Genomic DNA, 18,824 nt, shown 5'->3' on the forward strand with positions numbered 1-18,824 from the left:
CCTTTCGGTGAGCAATTTCCTCTTGTGACTCAGTAACTACCATATCCAAAAAAGCTGCCCACTGTGTAAAAGCTACAATTTGACAATATAATTTATTTTTTTTAGTTACTTTCTCACTCTCAAACTTAGTATAGTTCATAAAAGGGGATGGCACTGAAATTGAAATACAGTAGAGTCACATGTATCCAACATAAACACACAATTGAACGTTGGATAAGCAAAAATGTTGGATAATAAGGAGGGATTAAGGAAAAGCCCATTAAATGTCAAATTACGTTATGATTTTACAAGTTAAGCACCAAAACATCATGTTTTACAACAAGTCTGCCACTGGCTGCATTTGTATTGTTGTTGGGTGTGTTGGCCCGCTGTGCGTTGTTGCCTAGAGAAACAGCTGTGGATCCAAGTATTTACTATCCCATAGTATACATAGTATACTTAATTGTTATCCCAGGTGTATGCAAAGCACACACACATGCACACACACACACAGACACACAATATCTCTCTGTGTGTTTTGCATACACCTGGGATAGTGTGTGTGTATGTTTAGACTTAAAGCTATAATTAAGCATGCAACTGAAATAGAAATGCAATCACTGTAGAATAAGACTATTTTCTCAGTACGATGAAGCTGTTTAGAACAGCAGAGTGTGTATGCAGAAGCAATAGCTCACTGGCAAAGCTAATATTTGGCATGAGAAAAATGTTGCTGGACAAGATCCAGGGTCCAGCTCGTTCTTGTCCAACGTTTTGTTTGGCTGGCCAGATGTCTCTCAATATATGAAAATATTCTGTTTCCCAAAGTCTGTGTTGGCTCTGAGTTTTGAAAGTTGGTGCTGTACAAAATGGCCATTCTTATTAGTAATTTTATGATAGCAGTGAATAGCAGCAGGTGAGATCTGAGCAGTAGCACCCATCTGGACTATCATGGAAAAATGTAGTTTGGAAAAGTTACTTTTTTTGTACTGTAGCTCTCAAAGCCCCCAAGGCATTCTGAGAATTCTGTTCAAAAGTTATGTTTTCTAAGCTCTGGGAAAAGTAGACCCAGTTATCTAGGATTATTTAGACTGGTAGCCTATTTTTTTTAAAAAACATAGAAGTTGGTCTAACCTGTACTCTGCCAGGTCTCCATCTCAATCAGCTGTCACAGAATGACAACAGGTAAATTTGGATGTGCTTCATATAGTCATTCTATTCAAGACTGAGCATGTATTTCGGTCCTTGTTGCCTCAGAGATTACTCACAGGAAGGAATGGAAGCATCAGTTAGCTACTGCTATTACATTCTTTAACATATGGAGACTACATGAATGAAGGACTATGATGTCACCCTATCATCAACAGACTTGCAGGCACAGGGGTATGACTTCCTTGGTTGCGTCTATCCATCTGTTTCCTTCTGCCTTCTGTCTTACCAAGCATCTTTTTCTAGCAAATCATGTATTCTCATGATAGGGCCAAAGTACAACTATCTCAATTTAATCATCTTTACTTAGTTCAGTCTCTGTCCACTTTAGCTTACTCACACCAAGCATTACAATATTGATGTGTTCCCTTTCTTGTTTTATAATTTCTAGCTTCCCTTGATTCATTTTTCTTGTATTCTATTTCCTTAGAAAATGTGTTATGCAGCTTCAGACTTTCTTTTTATCTTTGAGCATTTCAAAAGCTGAACATCTTTTTTGGTTGAGTCCAATTGCATCATTAACAGTGCTACTTGCAGTTGTCCTCTGCTTGAACCCCAGGAATTTTTGGGGTACCTTTCAACCTGGGAGTTTCATCTTCTGGCACTTTTTTATTTTGGTGGAGCCCCTGATGGTGCAGTGGATTAAAATCCTTGTGCCGGCAGGACTGATGACTTTGAGGTTGGGTTGCTGACCTGAAGGTTGCCTGTTCAAATCCAATCTGGGGTAAGCACAGATGAGCTCCCTCTATCAGCTCCAGCTCCATGTGGGGACATGAAAGAAGCCTCCCACAAGGATGGTAAAAACATCAAAACATCCGAGCATCCCCTGGGCAACATCCTTGCAGACAGCCAATTCTTTCACCAGAAGCGATTTGGAGTTTCTCAAGTCGCTCCTTACACACACAAAAATTATTTTGGATTGTATTATCCAGGTATTTTGCAAAGTGACAGTTATAAAAAAAGTTTACAATGGCTCCCTCTGTGCAGTACTAACTAGTGTTATCTATGGTGCCACTCTTGTTAGATCTGGGAGATCCTCTGACAGTGTCACCGTACTCTACTGCAGTGGCCCAGTAGCTGCTTGGTACATTTAATTTGGCAATTGTTCAGCATGCAAATTAGTGTAGGTTTACAGTCAAGACTTTTCTTTTACAAAGATTTTCATAAAAGCAAAAAATATAAATGTAGAGCAACATAAAATATATGATGGAGACTTTTTGTTCAATGCATGCTTACTTACTTACTTGGGGAGATGTTCAATTGATTTTGGAACAAGTATATTTAGCATAGGGTATATGTTAAAAAATCTGGGACTTCAAGTAATATCTTTTCTATGATAGAAGGAAGGTTTTTTTTTCCTGATCTTATTAGCATTGAACTTTATTTGTTCAAATTAAAATTAGCTGTTTTCCATGATAGTATTTTGATTTAAAAATACATAACTGAAATGAAACAGTCTTAGCAGTGTTCGAAACATTGCCAGAATCTCTCACTATACCCATGTTTTCAAGCCTCTACAGTTTGGCAACATCTCTGAGGTTCTGAATCAGATCCAAGGCTTAGGAAAATGTGTCCATCATTCATTACCACTGAATCTTGAGGAAAATACTACTGAACATATCTCAAACTTTGGCACATGTCCACAAAAGTGGATATGGCCAGTGTTAAAAGATTGCAGAAATGCATGTCTTATATTCTTTAACTAAGAATATATATTTGGTCTGTAAGTGTGGCCTTCAGTGGATTGCATCTGTTGAACTGGACTTAGGTCTATGAAGCTTATGCTACCAACTTCTTTCTCTCAATTAATCTCAAAGGTGCTATGTTCCCTTTAAACATTTCAGTGAGTGTGAAATAGATGCGCATCCAAAATACACCTTCAAATGTTTTATTTGCATATTTTAATGTCAAATATACTTTCTTAGTAAGAGCTGTTGTCTGCTGAAATGTCTTCTACTCTTCTCAATATATATTTCATAGGTAATCTTATTTTGTTATATCCTGGGAGTTAATTAATTAATTAATTACAGTATTTATATTCCGCCCTTCTCACCCTGAAGGGGACTCAGGGCGGATCACATTATGTACATATAGGGCAAACATTCAATGCCCATAAGTTGGTATTAGGTAGCATTTGGTAGCATTTAATGGGTCACTGAGAGCCAGTGTGGTATGGTGGTTTGTGTGTTGGACTAAGACTTGAGGAGACTAGGGTCCAAATTCACAAACAGCCATGTAGTTCTATTGGGTGAACTGGGGTAAGTCACATTCACTCAGCCTTAGAGTAAAGGAAAAAATATTCTCCCCTATGGGCGACAACTTGCAGTCTTCCAGATTTGTCTGAACTACAAATCCTGTCAACGCTATTTTGCACAAAAACAGTGAAGACAAATGAGAATTACAGTTCAACAACATGTTGAGAAATGTAATTTGCCCAACCTGTTCTAAAAATATTAGATTTTCTTTTCATAAAGTATACGTAGGATCAGCATGATTTGAGGAATGCCCTGAAAGCCAGCATGTTTTTTGTTTTCAAAAATTATTATTATCTGCCATTAGTATCAAAGTGCACAAAAATACAAACATGGATCACAGTTATGTTCTGAGTATATGAAAGAAGCCCCCTTCCCTGCCCAGACTTGACATTTACAACATTGTACAAAACCCGGCAGGAGTGAGGAAATAAAAAATTATGAAAAATGCTGTCAGGATTTCAGGGTCAAGTGTTACACAATCTCAAGACCTGTGAGAAATATTATTACAAGTAAAGGAAACTATATAATGAAATGGAGCCCCATGCTGTTGAATAAGTGTACCTCTCACTTTGTATGGCGGAAACCTATAGAGTATATATAATCACAGCCAGAGTTTAGGAGGACAATATCGAGACTTTAAGTCTGAGACTGGAGCCAATTAAAATAGAAATAATTGTGGCAAGACATGTAATAAAATTATGTGGCTGTGGCATATGTTTGTGATCCAAGATCTTGCCATCTGCTTTTATTAAACAGCTAAATTGCAGATAATAAACATACTGAAATATATCTGATTTTGGTACCAAGCAGGGTTAAAGGAAACTATCTGAGCTATGTGTGCTCTAGATTTATGGGGTGTTACAAGTTCAGGAGCCATGAGAGAGTGTAAGTGCCAGGTTTGTGGCTGAAGAAAAATAGAGAGTCTGGGGAATGAAATGTTGAGTCATTAATGCAATCCTTCCGCAATCTGGTAGAGCCACTATCTCCACTCAAATATTTATTGTTACAATTTGCCATAACATTGTAAGCTTTATAACATATAACAGTTCTTTGACAGCATGATAAACATGTTTTTCCCCTTGCAATACAATAAACACAATACCTGTAGGAAACTTTTCCCACATCTAAAGCTATAGTCTTGCATGCCAACAACTATCAGAAGTGTGAAACACAGTATATGAGTGATTGTATTCACCTAAACAGTCATTTAACAAACGTCATCACTATAATTTTGCTGTTGTGTGCCTTCAAGTCATTTCTGACTTATGGTGACTATCATGTGACCCTATTGCAAAGTTTTCTGGGAGTGAGATTGTGTGACTTGCCCAGAGTCACTCAGTGAGTTTACATGGCCAAGCGGGGATTCAAATCCTAGTCTCCAGAGTCACTGTTGAACACACAAATGTACTGGTTTACCTCAACTACATCACCAAATAAAAGAATAGCACCATTCGTTTATATCATTAAAGAGGTAAAATAGTTAAACAAACTTTTAAAAACTGTCTGTCCATATTTCACAAAATTTATACAGATTGTGGATCTCTTATCCAAAATGCTTAGGACCAGAACTATTTTGGATTTCATTTGTCTTCAGATTTTGGATTACCTTTATTTGCATATATGTACAAAATGAGATGTGTTGAAGACGGGACTCAAGTCTAAATATAAAATTCATTCATATACACCTTTTATATATAGTGTGGAGGTCATTGCATAGGTAGTAAAGGTTTCCCCTGACGTTAAGTCCAGTCATGTCTGACTCTGGAGGTTGGTGCTCATCTCCATTTCTAAGCCGAAGAGCCAGCATTGTCCATAGACACCTCCAAGGTCATGTGGTTGGCATGACTGCATGGAGCGCCATTACCTTCCTGCCGGAGTGGTACCTATTGATCTACTCACATTTACATGTTTTCGAACTGCTAGGTTGGCAGAAGCTGGAGCTAACAGCGGGCACTCACACCGCTCCCGGGGTTTGAACCTGGGACCTTTCGGTCTGCAAGTTCAGCAGCTCAGTGCTTTGACACACTTCGCCACCGGGGCTCCTTGGTAACTGCATACAATATTATAAATAATTTTGTGCTTGAAAATATGTTTGTGTATGCTGAATCACCAGGAAGCACAGTCACTCATCTTACATTTTTGGAGTATCTTGGATTTTGGAATTCCAGATAAAGGATGCTCAACTTATACCAATGATTTTTTTTTTGCTTTGAGCCAAGGGTCACTTTGAACTAATTGCAACCCTTGACCAGGAAATATATTGTATGGTTTCTCCATTTACGTGTGAACCTGGCCACTATGTCCATCTTAAAGTAGATGGTATGTCTACCGTTATTTGGAAAACTATTCTTTTAGATGTGACCATACATAGAAGAAGTTTGACAACTTCTATTGAACTCGGAGATAACCAAGTTGTTAAATCTGTCTAACTCAATTCTTGAAAGTCACTGATATTTCACATCAGTCACATTAGCGTGGGAAGAGGTTTACTGGCTTTTGAAATTTGTATAATGGTGTGGCTGTGCTTTTAGATGATCCCAAAGGTTTATTCTCATTTTTGCTCTTTTTCTGATATGTCATTTGACTGTAATTGGAACATCAAATTGCAAATATGTTATGGGTACTTTAACATGCCTCATGTTGTATTTTGCCTTTTGATAAGCATGGCAAAGAATTTTGCATTAATAATTTTAAATGAATGTATCTAATTCATAGTCTGTGGCACTTTCAATGAAAGTCTGGCCATATCTTTCAGTTTTCTGTCAGGAGCATAAGAATATTTTTCATATTGGAATTGTTTTCACTTAAATCTGTTGCACCATGGATCAGGGGTGGGTGGGGGCTAGCTGTATTATTCTAAAGAGCCCTACACAAATTTATTGCAACTCCAAATCACATGGAGGAGCTCCCTTGAATTTTAAGGTGAATCCAGGAGAGTATGACTGTGGCAATAGTGCCTTGATTGTAAATATGCAGCATGGGTGAACAGGATCTGTTAAGCAGTGCAGCATGCCAGCAAGAATTTTCCATTTTAATGAGATACTTAATACAATTGTGGTGAATGTTAATGTATCATTCTGTCCCCATTTCATCACCCTTGCAACATCACCAGAGTTCACCTCTATGGCATCATAACATCTCTAGGTCTCAAATACATGGCCCGTGACAGTCCTGACCTGGCTAACCTGATTCTAACAGATTTTGAATTCGTTAGAATCTGAACAAATATGTCTTCCCCCGCTAAGTCTAGCCCACCTTATTCTTCTATAGAAAGCTCATATAAGTAGGACAACCTTCACAAATGCATGGAAGAGGGTGAAAATTGATGTGACTTCAGTCACACACCTTATGTATGTATTTATCCAGTGGAGATATTCTCTTGTCCCAAATAGCAGATTGCAGAATCAAACAAGCATCCTGATTGGCAAGCAGAGGAATAAAGCCATTGGGAAGTTCTGACTCATGAAGGATGGGGGATAGAATGGGAAGAATCACGTATTTCCTCCTAGCAGCAATACAAAACAAAGAATGAAAAAGCTTCCTAGTTTCTTAGGCAACACACTGCCATCCTCATTTCCATATAACAATACTCAAGTGTGAAAATAATACCAAGCCAACTAGAACCCTGAAAAAAGAGAGGGTCTGGGGACAAACAGCCATTCCAAGGCAGATTGTAGTGGAACTATAAGAGTGACAGTAATTTTACTGTACTCACTAATACAACAGGAATATAATACCTAGAAGCAGCCCTAGTCCTCCAATCTGATATACGCTTATTGGATGGAAAAGAGAAGTCTAATTAACTAAGGAAGAGTGCTTGGATTTTTTTTAAACTATCCTGCCTTCCTCCCAGATCAGAACTTGGTACAGTTTACAAATGAGTTCAATTCAAATCAAGTATCACTATAAAGCCAAGCACTAAATTAAAAGTTTCAGAGCACTTAAAAATAACAAAAAGAAAGAAAAAGTAAATGTAAACATTATAAGGCAATTAATGGCCTGACTGAAAAAGTCTTTATTTGACAGGAGAAAAATGGAAAGACATTCCAAAGCCTTGCAACAATCACCAAGAGTTTCATTGCTTGTGTCCACATCAAACGTCCCTATGAAGATGCTGCACTGTATAGGAGTTTTTCAGTGCATAAACATTTATGCTATTTTCTGCACAAAAAACCCTGTTCCTTATTTTATTCTTTTGTACAAAGTTTTTCAAAAAGTTGCAAACTGCAAAGATTCGTTTTACCTGTTTAAGATTTGCTATATCAGAATTTTACATCACCTGAGAAACCCCTTCTCACACAATTTTCCAAATATTTTGGAATATTCTTTCCATCTATAGTCTGATGTAATCCAGTTATGCAGTGAAGATGTAAATGTTCAGGGATGTTGAAGTTAAGCAGAAGTTGGGATGGTGTTCATTGTCACTGACACTCAGCAAGACACATTTTGCACTGTTGTAATGACTTACTGTCACAGAACAGATTCATCATCTCCTTCAGCTATCTGCATAAAATAGAAAAAATATTTAAAGGCAGGTCAGCCAGCTTTATGGACATTTTGCCGTGTTTCCCAGCCTCTATCCATAACATGCATTGGTTTAAATCTACCCAAAAGGAAGACATCTGTTGACTAGAGACAGCATAATCGATTTAAACTTCTAGGAAACTCTTCACAAAATGTCAAGTGAAAATGCCATCCTGCATATTCCTCAAATATGCTATGATGTCTTTATTTTCTGTATTTCGAACAACCTGGCACAGCAGTGTTTATTAGGGGTGTACGATTAATTAAAAATGGGCCCATTTTCAGAAGAGAGCGATGCTGGAGAAAAAGGAAGGAAAAAGGAAGATGGGCCGACCAAGGGCAAGATGGATGATGGTATCCTTGGAGTGACTGGCTTGACTTTGAAGGAGCTGGGAGTGACAATGGCTGACAGGGAGCTCTGGCATGGGCTGGTCCATGAGGTCACAAAGAGTTGTAAGCAACTGAATGAATAAACAATAAATAATATATGATATCCACAGGCTGAGGTAAGAAAAATAAAATCAAGAATTAAAAATTTTAAACCATCTTAGTCCCATAATAGTAGAAATGTGGGAAATAAACTGCATTGATAGATCAATAGTCAGACATATAGAAAATACATTTTCCAGGAGCTTCTGTTCCTCACACTAAAGAGAACTTGAACTTAAAGACAACAATCTAGTTCTAGCAGATGCCTCATTTTTCTCTGTGAGGTTTTCAGCCAAAGTCAGGAGAACAGGAAGTCTTAGAAGGTTGCCATGTGATAGCCTTATCCCTGCTAGTGAAAAGCTCTGATATTTTAGCCCTCTAGGGGCCCTTCCACACAGCCATATAACCCAGAATATCAAGGCAGGAAATCCCACAATATTGGCTTTGAACTGGAATATAAGGCAATGTGGACTCAGATAAAGCAGATATTGTGGGATTTCCTGCCTTGATATTCTGGATTATATGGCTGTGTGGAAGGGCTCCAAGTCAGTGGTTTTCAACCTGGAGTTCCCAGATGTTTTTGGCCTTCAACTCCCAGAAATCCTAACAGCTGGTAAACTGGCTGGGATTTCTGCGAGTTGTAGGCCAAAAATATCTGGGCACCCCAGGTTAAGAACCACTGCTCTAATTCTTGGGGCACATCTACGCTGCAGTTTGACACCACTGTAACTGTCATGGCTCTATGCCATGGAAGCTGTAGTTTGGTGAGGCCCCAGCACTATTTGTTAGAGAAGGTTAAAAGCCTTGCAAAACTATGGCCAGAGGTGGTCCAACCGCCAGGCGAGGTAGGCTTTTGCCTGTGGCGCCATCGTCCCGGGGGCACTGTCGAGGCCCCAGCAGGATGGTGCCACCCCCGCCTCCTCCTCCTTTCTGGGCCTTTCTGCGGTGGGTGGGGCCCTGTGGCACGGGGGCGGGGCCACACAGCATGGGGATAAGGCCACGTGGGGGCAGGGCCAGGCCGCACGGCGGGAAAGCCCAGCCAGGCTGTGGCGGGAAGGACCACGTGGCCTGGCCCCACACACCCCCGTGCCATGCTGCCCCGCCCCCTGCGCCTCCTGCCCCTGCCCCCACACCACACAGCCCCGCCCCCGTGCTGCTGGGGGGGGCACCAAAATTACCTTTGCCTACTACAGAAAATTACCTAAGGACGACTCTGACTATGGCACACATGATTCCATAGCATTTAGTCCTGGCAGTCAAACTGCATGAATTCTACAGTGTAAAGGCATCCTTGGGTCCATGACATCATTGCGCATATATATATATATATATATATATATATATATATATATATACACACACACACACACACACACACACACACACACACACACATACACGTGCACAGTCATCCACACAATTTACAAAGCATGTAGAAATGGAGAGCATCCACATTCTTTTTAATACTGTGGATAAATCTGAAACTTCAGCATCAGTTCTGTGCATGTGACATTTCTCAGTAGATTTTTTCTAGAGAAAAGAGAGAATGTATGTATTTTGATCCTGGAGATCTCTCTAATCTAAGAAACTCTGCAGCAAATGCTATTCAATTCTGTCTTCCCACCCAAATTGGTGAATAAAGTAAACTGTGTTTCATATATTTTGTACCTGGGACTAGGAATATATGTGTATTGCAGCTGGAAAAAGTGGTTTGAAAATTGGAGCAATTAAACAAATAAGAACGAAGTAGACTGGGCTCTTCTTAGTAGTGTAGTTTTCTGTTTCCATGGAAACAGGAACAGAAGTCGACGAAACAGCCCATTCTGTGGGAGAAGTACTACAACCAAGCTCATCATACACGTAAACATACTCCCATAAAAGCAGCCACACATGCCAGAGCATTTTGCCACTAGGAAAGGAAAGTTCGGTTTCAGTAAATATTGCATGTTTGCTGCTATAAAGGTAAAGATAGTACCTTCTACTATGTGTGTCAGACTCTTTAAAGAAAGCTGAATACCATGATTTACCTGCTCACCAAGAAATAAAAATGTAGATGACAATGGTGGAAATAATAATAATAATAATAATAATAATAATAATAATAATAATAATTTATAATATTCTGCCCTTCTTCAGCTCAACTGTACAGATGCAAGTTCCCAACCTTTCCAAATAATGGGTTGTTGTATGTTTTCCGGGCTGTATGGCCATGTTCCAGAAGTATTATCTCCTGTCGTTTCGCCCACATCTATGGCAGGCATCCTCAGAGGTGGTTAATTTCCAAATAATTGTAATTTTCTTCCATTTATCATGAATCACAGAATTAAAGATTTGGAAGGTGACCTTAGTGGTCTCTTCCAACTCTATAATTGTATTATTCTAAGGCTGGATCTACCCTGCCCTATATCCCAGGATCTGATCCCAGGTTTGAACTGAATTATATGAGTCTACATTGCCAGATAATCTGGGATAAGCAGATAATCTGGCATTGGATCCTGGAATATAGGGCAGTGTAGATCCAGCCTAAAGCCCCTTCTACACTGCCATATAAAATCAAGATTATCTGCTTTGAGCTGGATTACATGGCAGTGTAGACTCATATTATTCAGAAAAAACATAATGTGGATCATCTGCTGTGATAATCTGTATGATATGGCAGTGTAGAAGGAACCTAAGACAGTGGTTAACCTTTGGCCCTTCAGGTGTTTTGGACTTAAGCTCCCACAATTCCTAAAAGCTGGTAAAATACCTGTGATTTCTGGGAACTGAAGTCCAAAACACCTGGAGGACCAAATGTTGGGAACCACTGATCTAAGAGATATCCAACTCTCAGAAGGCACAGATTAGTCTTAACTGTGAATTGTTTATGTATTTGCATTGTTACTTTTGTAACATTGTGAGCCGCCCCGAGTCCCCAAGGGGAGATGGTGGCGGGGTATAAATAAAGTTTTATAATAGTATTATTATTATTAACTGTAATTACTTTTCTGTGGATGAAATATTTGTACAAAAATTTGACAGGCTCCCTAATCACAATCCCAAGGCAACTTTCAGCACAGGAAACCGTATTTATGCAAATCAACAAACCAGTGCTAGTTGTTTTCATCTTCACATGGAGTAGGACTATTGGCTATTAAAGCTAATGGGTCTTAACAGTTCATTCAAGGCCAAGTTATTTTATATTACTTTGCATTACAACATTGGGGAAAGTCATGTTTATTTCTAGGGACTGTAGCAGAGGGATAGAGAGAACCTCTGGGAATTACAGAAGATACCATTCTCTCTGCTAATCAACAAACTCTTGGGATCTGACCCTACGATCCCAGTGTCCTCTATACTACTTTTATTTATTTCGTGTCAAAAGCTTTGCATAACAAATACATTTAAAAATGATGAAAAAATAGAGGAAATCACAAACAACTAAATAGTTTTAGACCAGAAACGGGCAACAGCAACCGCATTGTCCGTAGCTTTAAACAACTCCTCCTCCGTGCATGAGGCAGAACATTGTGGGCAAGCATACATATGCGGAGTTGTTTGTTCTGCTCCACAGTCACACAAGGTGGAGGATTCCTCCAGGTAGTGCCACCTTGCCAAATTGTCTTTAGATCTGCCCACTCCACTTCTGAGTCTGTTCAGGGACTTTCAAGTTGCCCATTCTTGGTTTGCCCCTGGAGGAAGACCCTCATGGGGGGCCATCCAGTTAGAATTGCCAGGTTTAGCTGCCCAGAGGGACACACTTGCTGTTGCTGGAGGAACATCAAGAGGAGTGGTGGTTCTCATGAAGCCCTTCCTTGATTTGAGTCTACTGGGAGGAGGCTGATAGTCATGCAGTGGGTGGCTTTCACAATGTTCAACCTTATTTCTCTCACAGTTAGCAGCAACTTCCCGTCGCACGTCAGGAGGGGCAATGCCAGCTAACTTGTAGAGTTTATCAACAGGTGTAGGTTTAAGGCATCCTGTGATTATTCTGCATGTTTCGTTCAGTGCTATGTCCACCTGCTTCGCATGGGCAGACTTGTGCCAGACAGGACAGGCGTACTCTGCAGTTGAGAAAGACAGGGCCAAGGCCCACAAGTTCTTATTACTTGTGGGTCTGCACCCCATGAGCTGCCAGTCAGATTCCGCAGGATGTTGTTGCGTGCAGCTACTTTGTGCTTGGTGTTCGTGCAGTGTTTCCTATATGTTAGTGTTCGATCTAAGGTGACACCAAGATATTTAGGATGGAAACAGTGTTCGAGCTCTTGGCCTTCCCAAGTAACTTTCAGTTTCCTGTTGGCTTCACGGTTACGTAGGTGGAAAGCACACACTTGTGTCTTGGCAGGGTTGGGCTTCAGGTGGTTCTCTTTGTAGTAGCTGGAGAGGTCTTTCAAGGCATTCGTGAGTTGGTTTTCAACTGTTTCAAAATCTTTCGCTTGTGTTGTAAGGCCAAGGTCATCAGCATATATAAAGCTCTTTGTGAGTGGTGGTACTTAGATGTGAGCTCTATCTTGAATATCTGGCATTGTGAGCTGTCCTTATACACTGATGGGAAATAAGGACTAACATATTTATAACCCTGATTATGCTTGTATGGAATTCCAGTTTTTGTCTCTTTGTAGTATTCTGTCTTTGACCAGAACCCTGAGTAAATGATTTTTTAAAAATTCTGCCTTCACTGGATTTTCAATTTGGCAAATCCATTCAATGTATAAATTTGGCCAAGAAATGTAAACACTAACTACAAATGTTCTATTATCTGATGAAAATATGTGTTGCCATATTTTAACATGTTAGAAAATATTTAGCACCTTTTTAAAAACCATTTTCCACATTGGGGGACTTTTTATTTAAAAACCCTATTTATATAAAAACATGGCATTTTGTATAAAATATTATTGTACAGTACAAAAAATATAGTATAAGGTACAAATTACTGACCTTAAAAAATCATTTTTAATGAAAATGAAATGTTCACAAAATCCAGAAATGTGAAAAATAACCCAAAAGACATGCAAAACTAAGATGCATGAAAAAAAAATATTGTTTGTGGGATAAAATGTGATTATTTATCTCCCTAGTTCTGCACCTAAAATGTCATCTCCTTAAATCTGAACCAGATCTACTTTAAAAATGTGAGTCTCTGGCTCCCCCATCCACTTATGATCACGTATAAAGTGGGATGTAGAACACATGTTTAAAGAAGACTGATAGTGATGCTGATGGCTATCTCTCTACAATTTCTCTCTGGATTATTTTCTCCCTGTTGGGGTCATTTCCAATTCTGAAGTCCATTTGCAGAGTAACTGATGCCTAAGAGGTCAACAATTGATGTTCAACACCTTCCTTCTAAATGTCCCATTTGCTCTTTATATTGTGCTATCTCTTGCTTTCTAGCTGACTGCAGCAAACCTGCAATTACATAGGTGTTGTCATTTGCAATTGTGGCCACTTTACCTATAAAAAAAAGAGAGACATCGAGCTAGAAGATATAATTAATCTGCTTTCTGCAGACCAATTGAGCTCATATGTACGCAATCAGAGCTTCTCTGCATGTGTAGCAAGTTCAACTAGCAAATTAGAGTGTTTCTAAATGTGAGACAGATATTTTCCTGTGTGTGTGTTTTCTGCCTGATATTATAGTGTTAGTAGATATAATTCAGAAAACAACAAACAAACAAACAAATAAACACATCAGAATGGTTCTTGTAAGAGATGCCAGTTCTTCTCCCCAGAGTAATGCTGAACAAGCTGAGCTAGCTTAAGAATGGGTAGGGAAGAAAAGCAATCTTCCATGACTTCATTTATTTATGTACATTAGGTTCAGGACCTCTGTATTTGTTCACGAAGTGAGAAAAATGAAATTCTTTTCTCTAGCTCATTCTGAGTTAACTGCAAAAAATCCACAAACAAACAAACCACATTTTTATAGCACAGAATGTAGCCAAAATCTTATCTCCCTCTCAGTTCCAGATATGCTTTCATCAACACATGACAATCATCACATAAATACTTGTGTGCACTGTATGTCACATCAGGGTCAACTATGTTTAAAAGTGCTGTCAAAAAGGGACACATTGTATCCTTGAGACATGTGTGCTTTTTGCTGCTGTCAACATGTTGAGCAAGTATGGATTAGGGCATGATATAGAGTTGTTCAGATTGTATTGAATATGAGAATTGGTTTTAATTTGCTTATCAGAACAGCCGGGACCAAGTGAAGGATTCTGTTGATTTTCAGTAGGGCCACCCTGTAAAAGCTATAGTGTGAGAAAAGGGTCTGTACAGTACTCCTTCCATGTTTGTGGTTTTTTACCTTTGCGGATTTGGTTATTCATGGATTTGATTAGACATGTTCTCTGTGATAATCTCTAGGTCCTTTGGTATGACTTTATGGTCAACATCCTTCAATCATTCTGGAAGACCTAGAGATTTCTGCTTATTGAAGACATGGGAATTTAGAAAGGCCTTCTGAGATAAATTGTGAGTTGCAGAGAGATCTCTCTCAAAACAGTAAGACTGAACAATACAGTGGAAGATACATATGATGGGTACAATCAATAGATTATGTATTCAGGAACTTTTGGTAGACTGCACAAGAGCTGCATGAATATTAAATAAGAGTGCTGAATAATACATTGTGTATGTCAAAGAGAATATTAAAATATCAAATTAGCATTGGTTGGGAGCAGCCTTTGGATCCAATCTCTCTGCCTTATGCCTGGAATGGTCCCAGGCATATCCGTTTTAGTTCACTGTTTTATATCCTAGTGAAATTTCATTATACCTATCATCTCCAATATAATCACCCATTTTGGCTAATGAGACCTACACAAGGATTAAAAACATGTTAACATGCTTACCTTGTCACTTCATAGAACATGGCAATGGGAGATGATAGATAGATAGATAGATAGATAGATAGATAGATAGATAGATAGATAGGCCAAGGATGACTTGCACCTGGAATTGATCAGAGATCATTTGCAATTAAACAGAGTGCTAGGATTGCCGTGTTTTGCACTAGCCTCATAGCATTTTTTTTCTGATCAAAAATGAACCATTTCATAGAAAAGGTCACTTTTAACAAGAAAAATGTCAGGACCGCAGAGGGGAAAAATGTTGGTGCCCCTGGACCCTATAATGAGGTCCTGTACATATACAAGAAAAAGGGTGAAATACTCAGTTGGATCAAAGGGGGAAAATGTTTCTGATTTTTTAAAAAGGTTTTGTTGCAGTTAAATGTTAAATGGCATGTTGCAATAAAAAAGAATTAATCTCAGATATTTGGAAGAATTAAGGAATGCAAAAAATAGCCTTGGGGTGCCCTTTGCACATCCTTGCTGTAGAGAGTAAGAAAAGACAGAGTTGTTACATCTTCAATGTTCCCTCTAGTTCCACCTTTACATTTTACTGCCGATCCATTTGTCTTTTCTGCATTGTGAAATGGAGGGGGAATATCATGCCATCATTTTATATAGTCACATTCCTCATGACAGCAATTGAATTTCCTTCCTCATTTTCAGTTTTCCCATTGTGGTTTCTCACATCCTCAGCTTTTCGGAGATCCTATAATGAGCGGATTATTTCAGCATTCTTTCTTTCCTTTTTTCTAAAGCATTTTTTTAAAACAGCAAGCAAACAGATACTGAGGCTGAAAAAATGGTATTGATTGTACCGCTACAGATTTTCATGGAGAGGCTTTATTTGAAGAACTAGGCAGATATCTTTAGCATGCTTATTGGCACTGTGTGGTCTGATAAATGCAATCCATATGTAGAATGTTTTTTTTATATTGATTTGTGTTTTCTTCTTTTCAGTGGTTATCATAGCATATCAAGCCAGAGATTATTTTCAATTTGCTGGCTGGGAGATTCTGAAAGCTATAGTCCAAAAAAGTGAGTTTGGAAGTGTGGGTAGACGTGTAGGGAAAAACACCCAGTATCTTTTAAAAATGGGTTTAAATAAATTATTGCATTTAAAAAAAATACTGGAAGGATCTTATTTGTAGGACTTATTTCCATTTTATTCACTCCTTCTCTTAGAAGAAAATTTCAATTTGTTAGATACATCCTTTTGCAAGTAAATGTTGGAGAGTTGGGGATGGTTCGTGCTGCTGACCTTGTGTTGGGAAAATTGGTCCCATGCCATTAATATAAATAGAAAATAATTTCTACATACCCGACTAACAGTATTTTTCCTTTGCAATTTTAAGTGCCAGCAGTGCTAGATTTATTGCAGCTCTGTGTAAACAAATGGCTCCATTTCTTTGAACCAGACTTATCTAACCAAGGATACAATAAAAGTTTGGTGTGGCATATGAAGGTGAATATGAATCACATCACAGGAGGTGTTATTGTACAACAGTGACCACTCTTTCTGGCAATTAAAACAAGGGCTCATTTTTTAAAAAATGTGTTTTTTAAGATGTAGGTGGTTGAATCTATGGATACAGAATCTATGCATATAACTGATTTGAAGTGGGTACAGTACAAAGTGGGTCATTTTCCCAATATCTCAAATAATTTAATTAACAGGTAGTGATATGAAAGGAAAGCTCCATTTGCTAGATTTTTTTCTTCTTCTTAATTATAAGTATGGAGGGCCATCACTTCACCAGGTCATCATTTTGCCAATCTAGTTGTATCTGATACCTTCTAAATCTGGGATTAATTGAACACGAAGCCATGAGGACATCACAAGCGAAGCAGTCTTGCTAGTTGTGGTCTGTTCCTTCTTTCCAACTATACCTTTTTCTTGTTGTTTCCTGATATAGTTGGACCAACAAAAAAGGAGCAGTTGTTATGACTTTGTTTTTTTCTGAACAAATTTTGCTTCTTCTAGTAAAGTTCAGTCTTCATCCTCACAATACTAGCTGAAAGGCTTGTATTTTTTAGAGAAAAACATGTGAGCAGGTGCTAGCTTGCACAATATCATATAAGAAGAGCCATGCTGTATCTGACCAAAGGCCTATCTTATCCCACATTCTCTCTATATGGTGACCATGTAAATCAGTTGGGATGCATACACTCAGAACTCAAGTGTAACTTCATTTTCTATTTTGTACTTTGCAGCAACTTATATAGAGGGGCATACTATATCTGGTGCAGAAGCTGATTTTTTAGCCATTTTGGCTGTTAGCTAATGATGACCCTATCCTGTATGAATTTATCCAATTCATTTCTGAATTACTCCAATTGGGTAGCTGTCTAGTGGTAGTAGTTTCCCACATTTTCATTATGCACTGATTGAACTACTGTACTTCCAATTTTCTGTAATGAATCTCATAGAATTATACGATACAGTTGGAAGAGTCATCCATTCCAGCCCCCTTCCCAGATGGAATACACAATCAAAGCACTCCTGAAAATGGCTATCCAGTTTCTGTTTAAAAACCTCCAGAGATGGAGCCTCCACCATACTCCGAGACCTCATATTCCACTGTCAAACAGCTCTTACCATCAAACATTTCTTCCTAATGTTTAAGTGGAATCTCTTTCCCCATATTTTGAATCCATTGCTCCATGTCTTAGACTCAAAAGTAGCAGAAAAAAACTTGCTCCATCTTCAATATGACAAATTCAAATATTGAAACATTGAATATCCTTTCCCTCTTTATCTTATCATCTCACGATTAAATACATTCAGGTCCTCAAGCAGTTTCTCATAGGACATGGTTTCCAAATTTTTGACATTTGGATCACCCTTCTCTGGACAAGTTCCAGCTTGTCAACATCCCTCTTGAACTGTGATGCCCAGAACTAGACACAGTATTCTGAGTGAGGTCTGGCCAAAGCAGAATTGTGGCACTATTACTTCCCTTGATCTAGGCCCTATACTTCTACCCATACAACCTAGAATTACCTTCGCCTTCCCAACTGAGCCATCACATTCTTGATTTATGTTCAGCTTGTGGTCTACTCTCACAAGTGTCACTGATCCAAATCTGTGCACCTTATATTCCCTTATCTAAATTCGATGCATGTCCCCTTATGAGAATTTATAAGAAAAAGGAAAGGAAGGGAGGGAGGGAGGAAATAAGGGTTATAGCTAACGGGCAGTCTCTGGTACATTTGTTAATTATTTATTTATTTGCATCATTTCTGTCCTGCCTTTCTCACCCAAAGGGACTCAAGGCGGCTTACAGACCTGGCAAAAATCCAATGCCAATAAAACAACAATATAATCCAATAAAGCATAAAGCAATCAAAAACCATTTACGTTAAGCATTAAAACACATGAGACAGTATACAAAACTTAAAATATATGAAATGCATAAATCCATTCATCCAAAGACCTTGCACATTGGTCCGTAGTTCCCACATCAGATAGCCTAAGAAGCACTGTGTTAGGTAACATTACAAAATGGAATAAGAAAAAAAAGAATAAAAAATAGCCCAATAGAATTTTGAAAACATATTTTACATCTTAGGCATATTAAATAAACAA

The sequence above is a fragment of the Anolis carolinensis genome, chromosome 4 (genome assembly GCF_035594765.1).
Source record: "Anolis carolinensis isolate JA03-04 chromosome 4, rAnoCar3.1.pri, whole genome shotgun sequence".
Lineage (NCBI taxonomy): Eukaryota > Metazoa > Chordata > Lepidosauria > Squamata > Dactyloidae > Anolis > Anolis carolinensis.